The sequence below is a fragment of the Oryctolagus cuniculus genome, chromosome 2 (genome assembly GCF_964237555.1).
Source record: "Oryctolagus cuniculus chromosome 2, mOryCun1.1, whole genome shotgun sequence".
Lineage (NCBI taxonomy): Eukaryota > Metazoa > Chordata > Mammalia > Lagomorpha > Leporidae > Oryctolagus > Oryctolagus cuniculus.
In genome coordinates this window covers 100285227-100302051 of record NC_091433.1, presented here as the reverse complement: position 1 = coordinate 100302051, position 16825 = coordinate 100285227, and the positions used below count along the sequence as shown (strand labels likewise).

Here is a 16825-nt window from a genome sequence, read left to right as displayed (position 1 = left end):
TCCTCCTGGTCTCCCAGGCGGTGCAGGGCCCAAGCACCTGGGCCATCCTCCACTGCCTTCCCGGGCTACAACAAAGAGCTGGACTGGAAGAGGAGCAACTGGGACAGAATCTGGCACCCCGTCTGGGACTAGAACCCGGGGTGCCGGCGCCGGCGCCGCAAGGTGGAGGATTAGCCTAGTGAGCTGCAGCGCCGGCCTTTTTTTTTTTTTTTTTTTTTTTGAAAAGCAATTCTTTTTAACTGCTCATGAAACTAAAGAAAACCAGAGCTGGTATTGTGGTGCACAAGTTAAGCTGCTGCTTACAACACCTGTATCCCATATCTGAGTGCTGGCTGGAGTCTCGGCTGCTCAACTTCTGATTCAGCATTCCTGCATAATGTGCTTGGGAAGGCAGAAGACAGTGGCCAAATGCTTGGGCCCTTCCCACGTGGGAAACTCAGATGGAGTTCCTAGCTCCTGGCTTCAGTCTGGCCCAATTCCATTTGGGAATTGAACTGGCAGATGGAATCTCTCGGTCTCGCTCTCTCTGTCTCTCTCTCTGCTTTTCAAATTAATTATTAATTAGTCTTATAACAAAATATAAAAAACTTGTAAACATGGAAACTGTGGGGAGCAACCCGGACTAGACTGAGTTACTGGAATTAAGACTTATTCTATGCATCTGCTCTCCCACAATATGGCGCTGGGAGAGAAGTAAACAGCTTCCGCACAGCTGCCTCCAGTTCAACCAATTAACTGTAGGACTTGCTCCTGATTGGAGAGCAGCGTACTCGGCGTGTGGGCAGCCGAGTTGGGATTGGCGGAGGAGGACTATAAAGGAGGAGAGAGACGGCATTCACCAGGAACATCTATGGGGAACATCTATGGGGAACATCTATGGGGAACATCTAGCTGAAGGAACACCTGTGCAGCCCCCCGAGTAGAGCCGGCTGGCGGTGTGCCGCTCCCCTGCGGAAGTGGGGAATGCGGCCAGGGGGAACTGCCCTTCCATGGAGGTGGAAGGGATAGTAGCCAACCTGGGAAGAACCAGCAGCAAACCCGGGGAGGGCCGAGCAGACGAAAGAACAGCGCAGGGTTCTGTGTTGCTCCTCCACGAAGAGGGGGAGCGACATAATGGTGCCGTGACTCGGATAGGAAACCTAGCTCGGATAGGAAACCTAGCTTGGATAGGAAACCTAGGTCGGATAGGAAACTTAGGACGGATAGCAAACTTAGGAGGGAAGAAACGGGAAGAACTGGGAAAATCTCGGAGAGAGAGACTAGCAAACAGCCTAGGGAAAATATCGGAGAGAGAGACTAGCAAACAGCCTATGGAAAAGCCGAACGAAAAAGGTGGCGGAAGAAGCTATTGAAAGCCTAGGCATAAATTCAGATACGGACTACAGGGGGAAGCTGGGAGAAATCTCTAAGGTCAAAAGCGAAAGTGAAAGCTAGAACAAACAGACTCGGATGCGGACTGTGGGGAGAGGCCAGGAGAAATGAGGGAGGAATATTGTTGGAAGAAAACTTAGGGAAACATACCGGGCAGAGAAAAGTGTTAGGGAAATTGAAGCCGCGGGGGGCAGGCCGAGGCGGATACGAAAGCCACTTTGGGATTCTCAAGTTAGCCCGGGAATGGGGGGCGAAAAGTTGAAACCAGAAGCTGAAACGTAAGCCAGATTGGGATCCGTCTGATTAGCCCCGGGAGCAAAGGACGGGAAGCCAAATCGTGGGGTGGAGACGTATGCTGGGTTGAATTCGCCAGGCTAGCCCGGGGAACTTAGATTGAATCCTAGTGGCGGAGACGCAAGCTACGCTGTGTTACTCGCGGAAGCCGCCGCGTGCAGAGAGAGCACGGGGCGTGAATAGATAGGGAACGGGGCTGGCGCGAGGCCGTGGTGCAGACGCGAAGGGCGTGGAGACCGCGGAGCGCGCGAAGCCAAGCCGCGCAAAGCCGGGAAGCTGCACAGATGAAAGAGGCGCGGGCTGAAGCGGCTCAGCCGGGAAGCCGCCGAGAAGTAGCCTCGGGGCGGGCACCGGGAAGCTGCAGGGATAAGAGAAATAGAAGTTTAGAAGCAAAGTGAGAGAAATAGGAATGCTGGAAGATAGAAGTAAAATGGGAGAAATAGGAATGCCCGAGATAGAGAAATAGAGAAATAGAAAGGCCTCCCTACAACACTGCAATGTGAGAGCTTGGATTCGGTCTGCCTGATTAAGTGAGGCGATGAGCACGATGAGCACCTGCGGCGGCTAGCAGCTTATGCGCCGCAGGTCACCGAAGACAGGCACGAATTAACATCAGTAAGGCCTCCCCACAAAAAGGCAATGAGAAGGCTTGGATTCGGTTTGCCTGATAGGGCTTGTAAGCCCCTGCAGGCAGAGCAGAGCATGCGCTGCAGGGCACCGAACACAGGCACGCATCAGCGCCTAAAAACCTCCTCACAACATGGCGAAGAGAGGACCCGGATTCGGTTTGCCTGATAGGACTTGTAAGAGCCTGTGGCAACTCTAGCAAGTAGAGCAGAGTGTGTGCCGCGGGACACCGAAGACAGGCGCGTATCAACGCCAAAAATAAAAAGAAAGGGGGATCTGTGGGGAGCAACCCGGACTAGACTGAGTTACTGGAATTAAGACTTATTCTATGCATCTGCTCTCCCACAATATGGCGCTGGGAGAGAAGTAAACAGCTTCCGCACAGCTGCCTCCAGTTCAACCAATTAACTGTAGGACTTGCTCCTGATTGGAGAGCAGCGTACTCGGCGTGTGGGCAGCCGAGTTGGGATTGGCGGAGGAGGACTATAAAGGAGGAGAGAGACGGCATTCACCAGGAACATCTATGGGGAACATCTATGGGGAACATCTAGCTGAAGGAACACCTGTGCAGCCCCCCGAGTAGAGCCGGCTGGCGGTGTGCCGCTCCCCTGCGGAAGTGGGGAATGCGGCCAGGGGGAATTGCCCTTCCACGGAGGTGGAAGGGATAGTAGCCAACCCGGGAAGAACCAGCAGCAAACCCGGGGAGGGCCGAGCAGACGAAAGAACAGCGCAGGGTCCTGTGTCGTTCCTCCACGAAGAGGGGGAGCGACAGAAACCAATTATTAAACTGATCTCACACCTATACTGATTTTAAATGATGTGCTATATTCTAGAAACAATGTCCTTTGGTAAGAGTACGGCCAGGGGCCAGCGCTGTGGCATAGCGGATAAAGCCACCGCCTGCAGTGCCGCCATCCCACATGGGCGCCAGTTTGAGTCCTGGCTGCTCCACTTCCAATCCAGCTCTCTACTATGGCCTGGGAAAGCAGTGGAAGATGGCCCAAGTCCTTGGGCCACTGCACCCATGTGGGAGACCCACTTCGGATCAGTGCAGCTCTGGCCATTGCAGCCATTTGGGGAGTGAACCAGGTGATGGAAGACTTTCTTCTCTCTTCCTCTCCCTCTCCCTCTCCCTCTGTCTCTCTCTCTCTCTCTCTCTCTCTCTCTCCCTCTCTGCCTCTGCCTCTCTGTAACTCTGCTTTGCAAATAAATAAATAAAGAAATCTTAAAAAAATATAAAAGAGGACTGCTGGCTAACGGAGGAAGTTACATTGTTGATTGCTTTGGATGTCTAGTTTGTACACCAAAGTGTGATTGTTTTACTCTTTTACTTACGCCCAAAATAGGATTCAGACCTACTCTGAACAATTTAAAATGTTTCCTTATTTCTGTTAGTGTAGTTTAAAAGACAATAAGATAAAATCCCCGAAGAGTAGAACACGATATTTGGGGAAGTATGAGACCATGGTGGTCTGTAAGGTAGCAATGTATGCCTCCTCCCTAAGCAGAGTTAGGAAATGTCTGTATTTGGTAACACAATACAGCCTTACTGTAAACTAGAGGCTCACGCAGAGCACTGGACATTGTCCAGTGCATAATTCGTGTGACTCGCTCCCAGTTTCTCACTGAGCTCATTCTCTCTGGCCATTTGCCTTTCTCCTGGGACCCATAAAATATGCAGCTAACTTAATTTCATTTCTGCTTCCTTTCCTGGAAAAGAAGAAGTCATTCAGCGCCGCTGTCAAACTGCCTTGTGGACCACAACTTTGAAATCCTTCTAAAGGAACCGCTTTATTCTAGAATGTCTCTGTTTAACACAGTAGCCACTAATCCCACGTGGCTATGTGGTCATTCAAATGGAGATGTGCCATATGCATCGAACACACACCAGATTCCAGACTCAGGAGAAAAAAAGACAGTAAAATGCCTCACTAATTGTTATGGTGAATACATGTTGAAATTGGTTACAATGCTGATTTAAATAAAATATTGTTAAAATTAAGTTCGTTTGTTTAGGTTTTATAATGTGGGTATTAGGAAATGTAGTGATCACATGTGTGGTTTGTGCTCCATTGGTTACATGGTGCTATTCTGATGACACACTGTTCCACCCTGAAATTAACTCCAAATGTTTTCCAGGAACCAGGAACTTCTTTTGAAAAATACTCCCCAACTCCAAAATATCAGTGACTGCTTTGGGGATGTTTAAGCCTATTTTAAACAGCACATTTCAGGAAGTAGGCCAGAGTGATTGTCGGCTTAGTACCAATGGTATAGATGACTTGCCTTGGTCTTTCCTGAAACCTGCCCAAGACGAATTCTCTCTCAGAGCTGTGAGACTCCTTTCATGATGGGCCACGGGAATTAGGGACTAACTTAAAATCTCCCCTCTTCTTGCAGACAGAAAACATATGAGAATTCTATGTTAGCTCTTAGAATATTGAAAAAATTAATGAGTTTTGACAAAAATATAAGGTTTAAAATCATGGACTTTTTTTTAAAAGATTATTTATTTGAAAGTCAGAGTTACACAGAGAGAGAGAGAGAGAGAGAGAGAGAAAGAGAGAGAGAGGTCTTCCATCTGCTGGCTCACTCCCCACATGGCTGCAACTTCCGGAGCTGCTTTCCCAGGCCATGGCAGAGAGCTGGATCAGAAGAGGAGCAGCCGGGACTTGAACCGGTACCCATATGGGATGCCGGCACTTCAGGCCAGGGCGTTAACCAGCTGCGCCACAGCGCTGGCCCCCAAATCATAGACTTTTACAAAACAAAATTTTAATTGACTTTGAAAGCTGTGCATATATATATATATATATATATATATTAAAAAGCCAGGTCTCACTCTCAGAGAAAGAAAAATTACAAATAAGCCAATGAGTAACCCAAGAAGGACACACGTGCTGCCAGGTCAGTCAGAGGCATCCATAGAAATCATATTCTTTGAGATGAATACATGGGGCCAGTGCTGTGGCGTAGCGGGTAAAGCCACCACCTGCCGTGCCAGCATCCCATATGAGCGCCAGTTTGAGTCCTGGCTGCTCCACTTCCCATCCAGGTCTCTGCTATGGCCTGGGAAAGCAGTAAAGCAGTAGAAGATGGCCTAAGTGCTTGGTCCACTGCACCTACATGGGAGACCCAGGAGGAAGCTCCTGGCTCCTGGCTTCAGACTGACACAGCCTCCAGCCATTGTAACCATCTGGGGAGTGAACTAGTGGATGGAAGGCCTCTCACTCTCTCTCTCTCTCTCTTTGCCTCTGCCTCTCTGTAACTCTGCCTTTCAAATAAATAAATCTTTTTTTTTTTTTAAAAAAGATAAATACAAACATATAGTCTTAAGATGCAAACATATGTAAAATATTTCTTTATATCGTATATTTAGATGCATATGCATATGCTACTTATATGCAAACATTCAAATAGATTAATGGACCTGCATCAACATACATACATGTATTTCATACCTCAGTTGACTGAGAAGGCCTAAATGAGCACACCTAAGTGCCCATTTCTTTGGGGATTTCTGTTTTGTTTTTAATTTGAAAGGCAGAGAGACAGAGACACAAGAGACAGAGGAGTTACCACTTAATGGTTCACCCCCAAGTATCCAGCCAGGGCTGGGCCAGGCAGAAGGTGGGAGCTGGAAATTCAATCCAGGTCTTCCACAAGGGTCGCAGGAATCCAACACCTTGAGCCATCACCGATTGCCTTCCAGGGTGTGCAATAGCAGAGAGCTGGAATTGGAGTGGAGCTGGGGCTCGAACCCGCCAGGCTGAGTGGATGGTTTGTGGTACAGAAGTACTGCGATCACTCTTTCCCTGGGGGAGAGAGGCGCTAAGGCGATGCCTTCCAGAACGTAGCAGATGATTGCTAATGAACCTAGGGACGGACGAGTATTTGGCTTCCCAGTTAGGTTGCCAGCTAAGACACCGGAATCCCATATTAGGGAGCCTGCGTTTGATACTGGGCTCTGGCCCCTGATTCCAGTTCCTGCTGATACAAATCCTGGAAGGCTGCAGGTGATGAATCAAATAGGGAGACCTGGATTACATCCCAGCTGTTGGTTCTGGTTCCTGCCCAGCCCGAGCCGCAGCAGGCATTTGGGGGAGTGAAACAGTGGATGGGAACAAAGTAATTTATTTTTTAAAGTAATTTACTTTCAATGTCAGTAAAATATAGATTAAACAAACCAAAAATATTAATTGCTCAATGCAGACGGCAGCTTAATACTATTCATAGATTAGCATATTTCTAAATTTCTGTGTGCTTGAAAATTTTCATATGAATAAGTAAAAATATACTTCTGAGTATCTATTGGGATACACAAAACTGAGACTGTGAAAAGAACATAAAAAGTGGAAGACCATTGATTATATCTGGGTGGTGGACTAAGGGACTTCAGCATTTCCATGTTTACTTTACTGCATGACGGTGTTAGTTCACGCTCGCACTCTCGTCATTTTTGTGTGCGTGCTTGTTTCGGTTTACGCTGCACGTCTCAGGGAAGGGCACGTATTCTCAGCCACTCAACTTGCAGAGCAGAAAGTGACCCCTTCACAGATCCCGGGTGTTTCCATCCGCATTGAAGACCCCAGCCCAAAGTGAGATGGACACCTCCTTGCCTCTCCTTCTAAACCCTGAGGCGCCGGCGGGTTAAAGCACTGGCCTAAAGTGCTGGCACCCCAAATGGGCGCCGGTTCTAGTCCTGGCTGCTCCTCTTCCAATTCAGCTCTCTGCTATGGCCTAGAAGAGCAGTAGAAGATGGCCCAAGGCCTTGGGCCCCTGCACCCATGTGAGAGACCCGGAAGAAGCTCCTGGCTCCTGGATTTGAATCAGCCCAGCTCCAGCCGTTGCAGCCATTTGGGGAGTGAACCAGCAGACGGAAGACCTTTCTCTCTGTCTCTCCCTCTCACTGTCTGTATACCTCTCAAATAAATAAATAAAATCTTTAAAAAATAATCAGAAACTAAACAAGGTAATTTTTAAGTGAGCTATTCATGGACCCATGATACAATATGTCATAAACTAATGTTGTACCTGAGCAAATGCATACGAAGGAGCACCACACACTGATAAAATTTGGTGGTCCTTTATTGCCAGTGGTCAAGAGCGGGCTTATGCCCTAAAGAACTCTCAGTCCTGGAGCTCAAACAACAGGGTTTATAAAGGCAAAAACCACAAGGAGGGAGAGGGAATATCTGGATTCAGGGAGAAATATGTGGTTACTAGGGTCAAGCTGACCTAAGGCCTATGTGAAACTAATATCAATTCAATCTTGACAATACCTATTACAATCTTGGCATTACTCTAGGTATCGACCTAAATCATATTTGGGACATAGACAAAGTAGTCTTAACATTAATCCAGGTGCAGCCTATCTGTTTCAAGCTTGACCAATCATGCTAGGGAGTTTCTATGGTCCACCAGGTGGGATGCAGTGTACTGTTACTGTGTAAGTTTTAGACCATAGTGGTTTTTTTCTAAAGATTTATTTATTTGAAAGTCAGAGGGTTATGCAGAGAGAGAGAAGGAGAGGCAGAGAGAGAGAGAGAGAAAGGTCTTCCATCCGCTGGTTCACTCCCCAATTGGCTGCAATGGTTAGAGCTGCACTGATCTGAAGCCAGGAGCCAGGAGCCAGGAGCTTCTTCCAGGTCTCCCACATGGGTGCAGGGTCCCAAGCACTTGGGCCATCTGCTGCTGCTTTCCCAGACCATGGCAGAGAACTGGATTGGAAGTGGAGCAGCCGGGACTTGAACCGGCACCCATATGAGATGCCAGCACAGTAGGTAGTGGCTTTATTCAACATGCCATAGTGCTGATCCCTAACCATAGTTAGTTTCAGACCATAGTTTCACAGTGTGGGGTGCTTTCTCAAGATGGAATCTCAGGTGTTCTAAAATAGAGTCCCTACTGGCAAGGTGTCACTTCGCTAATAATTACAATTGACCCAATTCTACACCTAAAGTTACAAAAGGTCACCCAGAGAAAGTTATCATTAGCATTTTGGTATATTCTTCCAAAAAATTGTTTAACATAATAAAAAGGCAGAGAGAGAGAGAGAGAGAGAGAAACTCCCTTCCTTGGGTTCATTCTCCAAATGTCTGCAATGCCTGAAGTTAGAGCCAGGAGCTGGAAACCCAATCCAGGTCTCCAGTGTGGGTGCCAGGAACTCAACTACTCGAGCTGTCTGCTGCCTTTCCCTGTCTGCCTTGGAAGTTGTAAGAAGCCAGAGCCCAGAATAGAACTGCGACACTCTGATGTGAAACACAGTTCTCTTAACTGGTAGGCTAAACACCGACTCCTTTTGATATATTCTTCCTAGTGTTTTTCCATATGTATAATATGTTGATTACTGACATCATCAGCCACCAGCCACATTCACAGCAATGATATTCAGTAGGTAAATGTCACCAGCATAAGGAAGTCATACTCAACTTTTATGAGCCTTTCCTGACCTCATGCTGTATGGTCATTGCATGAGAGTGGGCAATGAGTTTGTGTACAGCTCAAAGAAGTAAAATTTTACAACAGTAATACAAGCTAAATCCCCCTTTGCCTTGAAATATCTTGCACAACATTCCCATATTCCAGGCCTGTCTCTGATCCATATTTTAAACCATGGGAATAGTTATCAAGAGGGAGTGGACAGGAACCTTGCAAAATTGCCCTGGGCCTCTGGTTGGAAGTGGGAGGCAGTGGTCCATCAGCATTGCAAATCCACTTACAGTTGAGAGAAGATCGGAGCCTCACTCACCCCTGCCTTCATGATCAGCATCCTATAAAATGGAAATACCAAGAACACAGGATGGGCCAGCGCCGTGGTTAATCCTCTGCCTGTGGTGCCAGCATCCCATGTGGGGGCCGGTTCTAGTCCTGACTGCTCCTCTTCCCATCTGGGTCCCTGCACCCACGTGGGAGACCCGGAGGAGGCTCCCAGCTCCTGGCTCCTGGCTTTGGATCGGCGCAGCTCCGATTGTCGTGGCCATTTGGGGAGTGAACCAACGGATGGCAGACCTTTCTGTCTCTCCCTCTCACTGTCTGTAACTCTACCTCTCAGATAAATAAATAAAATATATATATATAAAAAAAACAGGATCCCATGGGACATGCATGAGAGAGGTGAAGAAGGAGAATGCTATGCATTTTTAAGGAAATAGTACATCATTTTTAAAGAGGAAAAAGCATGTGGAATATCAGCTGAAAGTAGACGGTGAAGTCTGAAAGGCACTCAGGGATGGCCGAGCTGGTTTGCTGGTTTGAACCCAGCCCAGGCTGACATCAGTACTTCACAATTCAGCCTTACTTTATAGTAAACTTTTCTTTTTTCTGTTTTTTTTTTTTTAAGAATTATTTATTTATTTGAAAGTCAGAGTTACACAGAAAGAGGAGAGGCAGGAAGAGAGAGAGAGAGGCTTTCCATCCACTGGTTCACTCTACAATTGACCACACTGGCCAGAGCTGCGCTGATCCGAAGCCAGGAGCCAGGTGCTTCCTCCTGGTCTCTCATGCGGGTGCAGGGCCCAAGGACTTGGACCATCCTCCACTGCACTCCCGGGCCACAGCAGAGAGCTGGCCTGGAAGAGGAGCATCTGGGACTAGAACTCGGCGCCCATATGGGATGCCAGCGCCGCAGGTCACAGCTTTAGCCACTTCACCACAGCCCCAGCCCCTATAGTTAAGTTTTTCTAAAGAAAAGTTCTGAAGATGCAAGAGAGAGTAACTTCTTATTTTGCAGGCAGAAAAGTGCTTTTTTCTTTGCCCTCTGGCTGAGTGCTTGGGCACTGAAATTAATGGAGGTGGAAAATAAGAGCAGACATACTAATCACTGATCTGTATGAATATAGCCTTCAAAATATTTCCAAAAAATGTGCTTTTTTGTGTAAGTTTAAATGTATGTATTTATACATCCATATAATACACAAACTTACAAACACCAAATTTCATTTTAAAAAGCTGGGTAATGAGATTCAGAGCAAAAATAAATGAAGCAGCCATGGAGACATCTGTGTTTTCGTCCTGAAAAACTTCACAGAAGATTGAGCAGTAAGAAAGTTAATTTTGCGTTCAAGAGCAATGGATGATTTTTTCCATGTTTTCCTTCTGACAGCCTTTGGTCAACCACAAAAACAGGCTCACCCTACAGCACATTCTGCAGACAGAACAGCTATGACGATGGTGTGTTACCACCTTAAACCACCAGTCAGAAACTGAGAGGAAGCCATGGTTTTAGCCAAGTTCCTGAAGTGATAGCAAGCTTAAGCAAGGTACTGTAAAGATACACCTGATTTATAAAATGCAAGCATAGGAGCAACCACACAAGATAATTGACCCACTAGTTAATCTTTTGCTTCACCTTAATAAAAGGGAACATGCACACAACAAAAAACTCTATTCAAAAAGAAGTTGGAAGATGGACAATGTTAGAAATGAAAGACCAATCACTACTAAAGCTCTAAGATTTTTTTAGTGTTTATTTTCTATCTAAAATCTAGTACAAAAGAGAAATGTAGAAAATGGTTTTCCAACAAAATCGAACTACTTGTAAACCACATACTATATAAAAAATTTAACTTACTCTATACAATTACTGCACTATGCAAATATTTTCTCATATTACTATGCAATCTTTTTTTTTTTTTTTTTTTTTTTTTTTTTTTTTTTTTTTTTTTTTTGACAGGCAGAGTGGACAGTGAGAGAGAGACAGAGAGAGAAAGGTCTTCCTTTTGCCGTTGGTTCACCCTCCAATGGCCGCCGCTGCAGCCGGCGCACCGCGCTGATCCGATGGCAGGAGCCAGGATCCAGGTGCTTTTCCTGGTCTCCCATGGGGTGCAGGGCCCAAGCACCTGGGCCATCCTCCACTGCACTCCCTGGCCATAGCAGAGAGCTGGCCTGGAAGAGGGGCAACCGGGACAGAATCCGGCACCCCAACCGGGACTAGAACCCGGTGTGCCGGCGCCGCAAGGTGGAGGATTAGCCTATTGAGCCACGGCGCCGGCCTACTATGCAATCTTATTTACTGGAATTTTTCATGATTTTTCTCCATTATGGAAATACAGATTACATCCACATTTTCCAATCACTTCTAATTCTTAGCCTCTCTACAGGACTCAGCATCTGTTAATTGTTTCTTTAATACTTTTCCGATATTTCTGCATATCTAAGCAGGCATGGGGGGTATTTCTCATCTACCTTACTTCAGATGGTAGCAAAATGAACTTTTGCCTCTTGTTTTGTCTCCTCATTACAGAAAATATATGTTGAAGAGCATTATTATTACTCATCATTTGCTTTATTATTTGTTCAGTTGTAGAAAAATATACTTTTTTTTTTTTGACAGGCAGAGTGGACAGTGAGAGAGAGAGACAGAGAGAAAGGTCTTCCTTTGCCGTTGGTTCACCCTCCAATGGCTGCCGTGGCCAGAAGGCTGGAGCCAGGTGCTTCTCCTGGTCTCCCATGGGGTGCAGGGCCCAAGCACTTGGGCCATCCTCCACTGCCTTCCCGGGCCACAGCAGAGAGCTGGCCTGGAAGAGGGGCAACTGGGACAGAATCTGGCGCCCCGACTGGCACTAGAACCCGGTGTGCTGGTGCCACAAGGCAGAGGATTAGCCTACTGAGCCGTGGCAAGGTTTGCCACTGTAACCGTTTTGAAATGTAAAGTTCAGTAATGTTAAGTGTATTCACATTGTTGCACAACCAAATCTCTAGAGCTTTTTCCACTTGCAAAACTGAAACTCTGTATCATTGAACAATAACTCCCCAGTCTTCCTGCCCCCAACCCCGACAACCATCATTCTACCTTCTGTCTTTGTGAATTTGATTATCCTAGGTGCCTCACATAAGTGGAATCACACTGCGTTTGCATTTTTGGTGATTGCTTTATTTCACTTACTGTAGTGTCCTCAAGGTTCATCCACATTGTATGGATACACATATCATCCAGTGATGGGCATGCAAGGTTGCTTATCCCTTTTGACTACTGGGAATAATACTTCCACAAACACAGGCAGACAAATACCTCGTCAAGACCCTTCTTTTTGGGTAGGTATTCAGAAGTGGGAGTTGCTTGATCATATGGTAATTCTATTTTAATTTCTATTTTTAAGATTTATTTAACTATTCAAAAGGTAGAGTGACAGAGAGAGAAAGCGAGAAGGGAGAGAGATTTTCCATCTGCTGGTTCACTCCTAAAATGTCTGCAATAGCTGAGACAGGCTGAAGGCAGGAGCCCAGAATTCTACCCAGGCCTTCCACATGGGTGGCAAGGACCCAAGCACTTGAGCCATCATCTGCTGTGTTTGCAGAGGCACCGGCAGGCAGCTGAATCAGAAGTGGAGCAGCTAGGACTCAAATCGGCACTCAGATGTGGGATGCCGGCTTCACAAGAAGTGGCTCAACCCCACTGCGCCACAATGCCCGCTTCTTTATGTTTAATTTCTGGAGGAACCACCATCCTTTTTTCCGCAGTAGAAGTACCATTCTCCATTCCCATTAGCAGCACTAAAGGCTTCGACTTTCCCCACATTCTTGTCAACACTTGCTCTTTTCTGGCTTTGTCTATTTGTGTGTCTTATGTTTTTTATAGAATCCATCTTAATGGGTATAAGGTGCTAACTCCTGTGGTTTTAACTTGCCATTCCCTAATGATTAGTGGTGTTGAGCATCTTTTTATATGCTTCTGGGCCATTGTTATTTTTATAACGTTTTAAACATTTTTCTTCATTTGAAAGACAGAGACAGAAAGATGGGGGAGGGGGGCACATTTGCTAGCTCACTCCCCAAATGCCCACAAAAGCCAGGACTGGACTGGGTCGTACTGAAACTTGTGGCAGAAACCCAACTACTTGAGCCATCTGCAGCCTCCCATGGTGTGCATTAATAGGAAGCTGCAGTAGAGAGCAGAGCCAGCACTCAGAACAAAACACAAGGGGCCGGAACTGTGGCGGGTAAAGCCGCAATCTGCACTGCTGGCATCCCATATGGGCGCTGGTTTGAGTCCCAGCTACTCCATTTCCGATCCAGCTCTCTGCTATGGCCTGAGAAAGCAGTATAAGATGGCCAAAGTCAGGCTGGCACCGCAGCTCACTAGGCTAATCCTCCACCTGCGGCGCCGGCACACCGGGTTCTAGTCCCGGTCGGGGCGCCGGATTCTGTCCCGGTTGCCCCTCTTCCAGACCAGCTCTCTGCTGTGGCCAGGGAGTGCAGTGGAGGATGGCCCGAGTACTTGGGCCCTGCACCCCATGGGAAACCAGGAGAAGCACCTGGCTCCTGCCATCGGATCAGCGCGGTGCGTTGGCTGCAGCGCGCCAGCCGCGGCGGCCATTGGAGGGCGAACCAACGGCAAAGGAAGACCTTTCTCTCTGTCCTTGGGCCCCTGCGCCTGTGTGGGAGACCCAGAAGAAGCTCCTGGCTTTGGGTCAGCGCAGCTCTGGCTGTTGTGGCCATCTGGGAAGTTAACCAGTGAATGGAAGACCTCTCTGGAAGACCTCTCTCTTTCTCTCTGTGTAACTCTGACTTTCAAATAAATAAATAAACCTTAAAAAAAAAAAAAAAGAACAGAACACAAAGACTCCCAGATGGGATGCAGGTACACCAAACACCTGCTCTATTCTTAATAATAGCTACATAGTTGCAGTTGCATGTATAAGAACCATAATATATTCAGTGTGCTGAATAAACTTTCCTAAAGGCTCTAACAAACAAAACTGCAAGGATTCTCCTTATACATACTTTCTATCTTCCATGAATTTTTTTTTCCATGGAAACTTTATATGCAACTCTATATATAATGCAACAATCTAAGGATCCCATGCACCTCTGCGGCAGTATCATCAGTTATCGACTTACAGCCAGTCTGCTTCCACTGAGACTCCTACCCACATCTCCCCCCACTGCCACATTTTAAAGTAAGTCTCTGTAAGGAAAGAAGAGCCAGGCAAAGAGGAGGCAAGACACAAACTCATAGCCAGAAGAGGTTTATTCAGGGAACAAACCTGAGAGGTTACTGGCACAGGGTGAACAGTGACAGAAAGCCCAACCCCCTTACAGCCTGAGGCTTCTGTAGTCAAAGCAGCTGAGGGTTCCTGCCAGGGAGGGCGTATTGCAGGGCTGAGTGCGTTTCCCTGGGTTTTCCAAACTTGGCCGGTGCTCCAGCTGGTTAAAGGAAGAATGCAGGGGGCTGGAAAGGCCCCTTTTCACACAGTTAAGGAACTAAAATGGCGCTAAGGCTTATGGCATCGCTCTGTGGGTCTCAGTCAAGTCATTTAGTTCATAAGTAGTTCCCAGGGTATCTTGAAACCTTGTACATACTTTTGGTGTGCACATAGAATACATCTGTAAGATAAATTCTAAAATGTGGATTTCCATGGCCAAAATAGGGCTGAATTTTATATTATGATAGCTACTGTCCACTCATTTTCCACAAAAATTAAATGAATTTACATTCCCATTGACACTAAGTCAAAGCAGCTTTTTCCCTGTAACCTGTCAAGTTTTAATTTTTGCATAAATGGAAATGGTATTTTATTTTCATTTTATTTATGATACTGGATACTTTCCTGTACTTTTTTTTTTTAAGATTTGTTTATTTATTTGAAAGAGTTACACACAGAGAGGAGAGGCAGAGAGAGAGAGAGGTCTTCTATCTGCTGGCTCACTCCCCAATTGGCCAAAATGGCCGGAGCTGCATCGATCCGAAGCCAGGAGCCAGGAGCTTCTTCCGGGTCTCCCACATGGGTGTAGAGGCCAAGGGTTTGGGCCATCTTCTACTGCTTTCCCAGGCCATAGCAGAGAGCTGGATCAGAAGAGGAGCAGCTGGGACTAGAACCAGCACCCATATGGGATCCTGGCACTGCAGGCAGTGGCTCTACCTGCTAAGCCACAGTGCCAGCCCCTACTCTGCTGCTAATCCAGCTCCCTGCTAACGTGCCTGGGGAAATAGCTGATGATGGCCCAAGTCCTTGGGTCCAAGCCACCCACGTGAGAGACTCAGATAGAGGTCATGGCTTCCTTGTGAACACTTGGGGAGTGAACCAGCAGCAGATCAACTACTTCGTCTTTCCCCCCCTGTCTCTTTGTCTATCAAATATGAAAATAAATGACTATTTTATTTAAAAAATTTTAAAGACATTTATTTATTTGAAAGGCAGAATTAGACAGAGGGAAAGACAGAGAGAAAGTGAGATCTTCCACCCTCTGGTTCACTCCTCAAGTGGAAGCCAGGAGCCATGAACTCCATCCAGGTCTCCCACATGGGGGCAGGAGTCAAAGTACTTAGGCCATCTTTGCTTTTCCCAGGTGTGTTACCAGGGAGCTGGATGGGCAATGGAGCAGCTGGGACTCCAACAGGCACCCAAATGGGATGCCAGCATTGCAGGCAACAGTGTACCTGCTGCGCCACACAGGCCCCTACAGAAATATTTTACAAAGTCATTCTATGGAAGCCTGTTTATATCCCTTGTCTGTTTTTCTCTTAGATGTTGAACAGAGTCATACTGATTCCTTCTGTAATAAGGAAATTAGATTTTTTTGGTCGTGTATCTCACAGATATTTTCCTCAGTTGCAACTTGCCATTTTTGTTACACAGAAATTTTAGATTTTATTTTGCTACATTTATCAATCTTTAATTTTATGGTTTTTATCCTTTTTGAAGTCTCCTGCCACTCTACCTTTAATTTTTCTTCTCCTGTGTTTTCTTCTAGTATGTTAATATACCTCTCTCATACTTGCTTGTTAATGATTTTAATTTTTATTTAAAGATTTATTTGAAAGGCAAAGTTACAGAGAGAAGGGGGGGAGATAGAGATTTTTCCATTTGCTGGTTTACTCCCAAATGCCCACAAGGGCTGCAGCCGGGTTGGGCGGAAGTCAGGATCCAGGAGCTTCATGTGGGTGCAGGGTCCCAAGCCCCTGGCGATCCTCGCAGCCTTCCCAGGCCAGGCCATTAACACGGAGCTGGATGGGAAGTGAAGCAACCTGGACGCCACCTCACACGGGATGCCTGTGGCCCCAGTTTTTATTCAAAGAGTTATTTATCTGAAAGAGTTGCACAGAGGAAGAGACAGAAATCTTCCATCTGCTGGTTCACTCCCCAGGTGACCCCACCGGCCAGTGCTGAATCAGGAGGAAGCTGGGAGCCAGGAGCCAGGAGCTTCATCCAGGCAGAGCCGCAGGGACACAGATCTCCCAGGTACTGGGTCACTCACCCAGATGCCTGCAACCGCAGGGGCTGAGCCAGGCCGCAGCCAAGAGCCAGGAATTCCATGTGGCAGAGACCCCAGCACGTGGGCCATCACCGGCTGCCTTCCAGGGTGCTCATTAGCAGGGAGGCGGAGGTGCCAGAGCGCCTGACCAGGATCCGGGCGTTGCAAGGCCAGGCTACAGTTTCCGTCCCTGGAACAGACGTGGACGTGGGGCTGGGGGGGGGGGGGCAGCGTCTCCCTCCCACACTCGGGCCTGGTGGCCGTTTTTACTCCATTGCAGAGTGGCTAGGGTGACAGAGCCAGACACCCTGGAGGAGCGCTTTCTGCTTCGGGTAAA

General features: G+C 47.1%; 1 protein-coding gene and 2 long non-coding RNA genes across 4 annotated transcripts in view; 2 read left to right on the top strand and 1 right to left on the bottom strand.

Annotated features, from left to right (window-relative positions):
• The first annotated feature begins 50 nt into the window (after window positions 1–50).
• On the top strand, window positions 51–4291 carry LOC138848543 (uncharacterized). The gene is made up of 2 exons (XR_011386422.1): window positions 51–3381; window positions 4012–4291. It is a non-coding gene; the product is annotated as an uncharacterized lncRNA (long non-coding RNA).
• An 11700-nt stretch (window positions 4292–15991) lies between these two features.
• Window positions 15992–16680, bottom strand: LOC138848542 (uncharacterized). Its single transcript, XR_011386421.1, has 2 exons — window positions 16492–16680; window positions 15992–16321 (listed from the first exon to the last, which is right to left on the bottom strand). It is a non-coding gene; the product is annotated as an uncharacterized lncRNA (long non-coding RNA).
• The window catches only part of LIMS1 (LIM zinc finger domain containing 1), a 153500-nt gene continuing 153300 nt past the window's right edge, over window positions 16626–16825 (top strand). Inside the window, exon 1 of one of the 2 annotated variants that reach the window (XM_070068683.1) lies at window positions 16626–16820. The gene's annotated coding sequence lies outside the window, so the exon portion shown is untranslated. The remainder of the gene's footprint in view (window positions 16821–16825) is intronic. The other variant, XM_070068685.1, reaches the window with a different exon arrangement.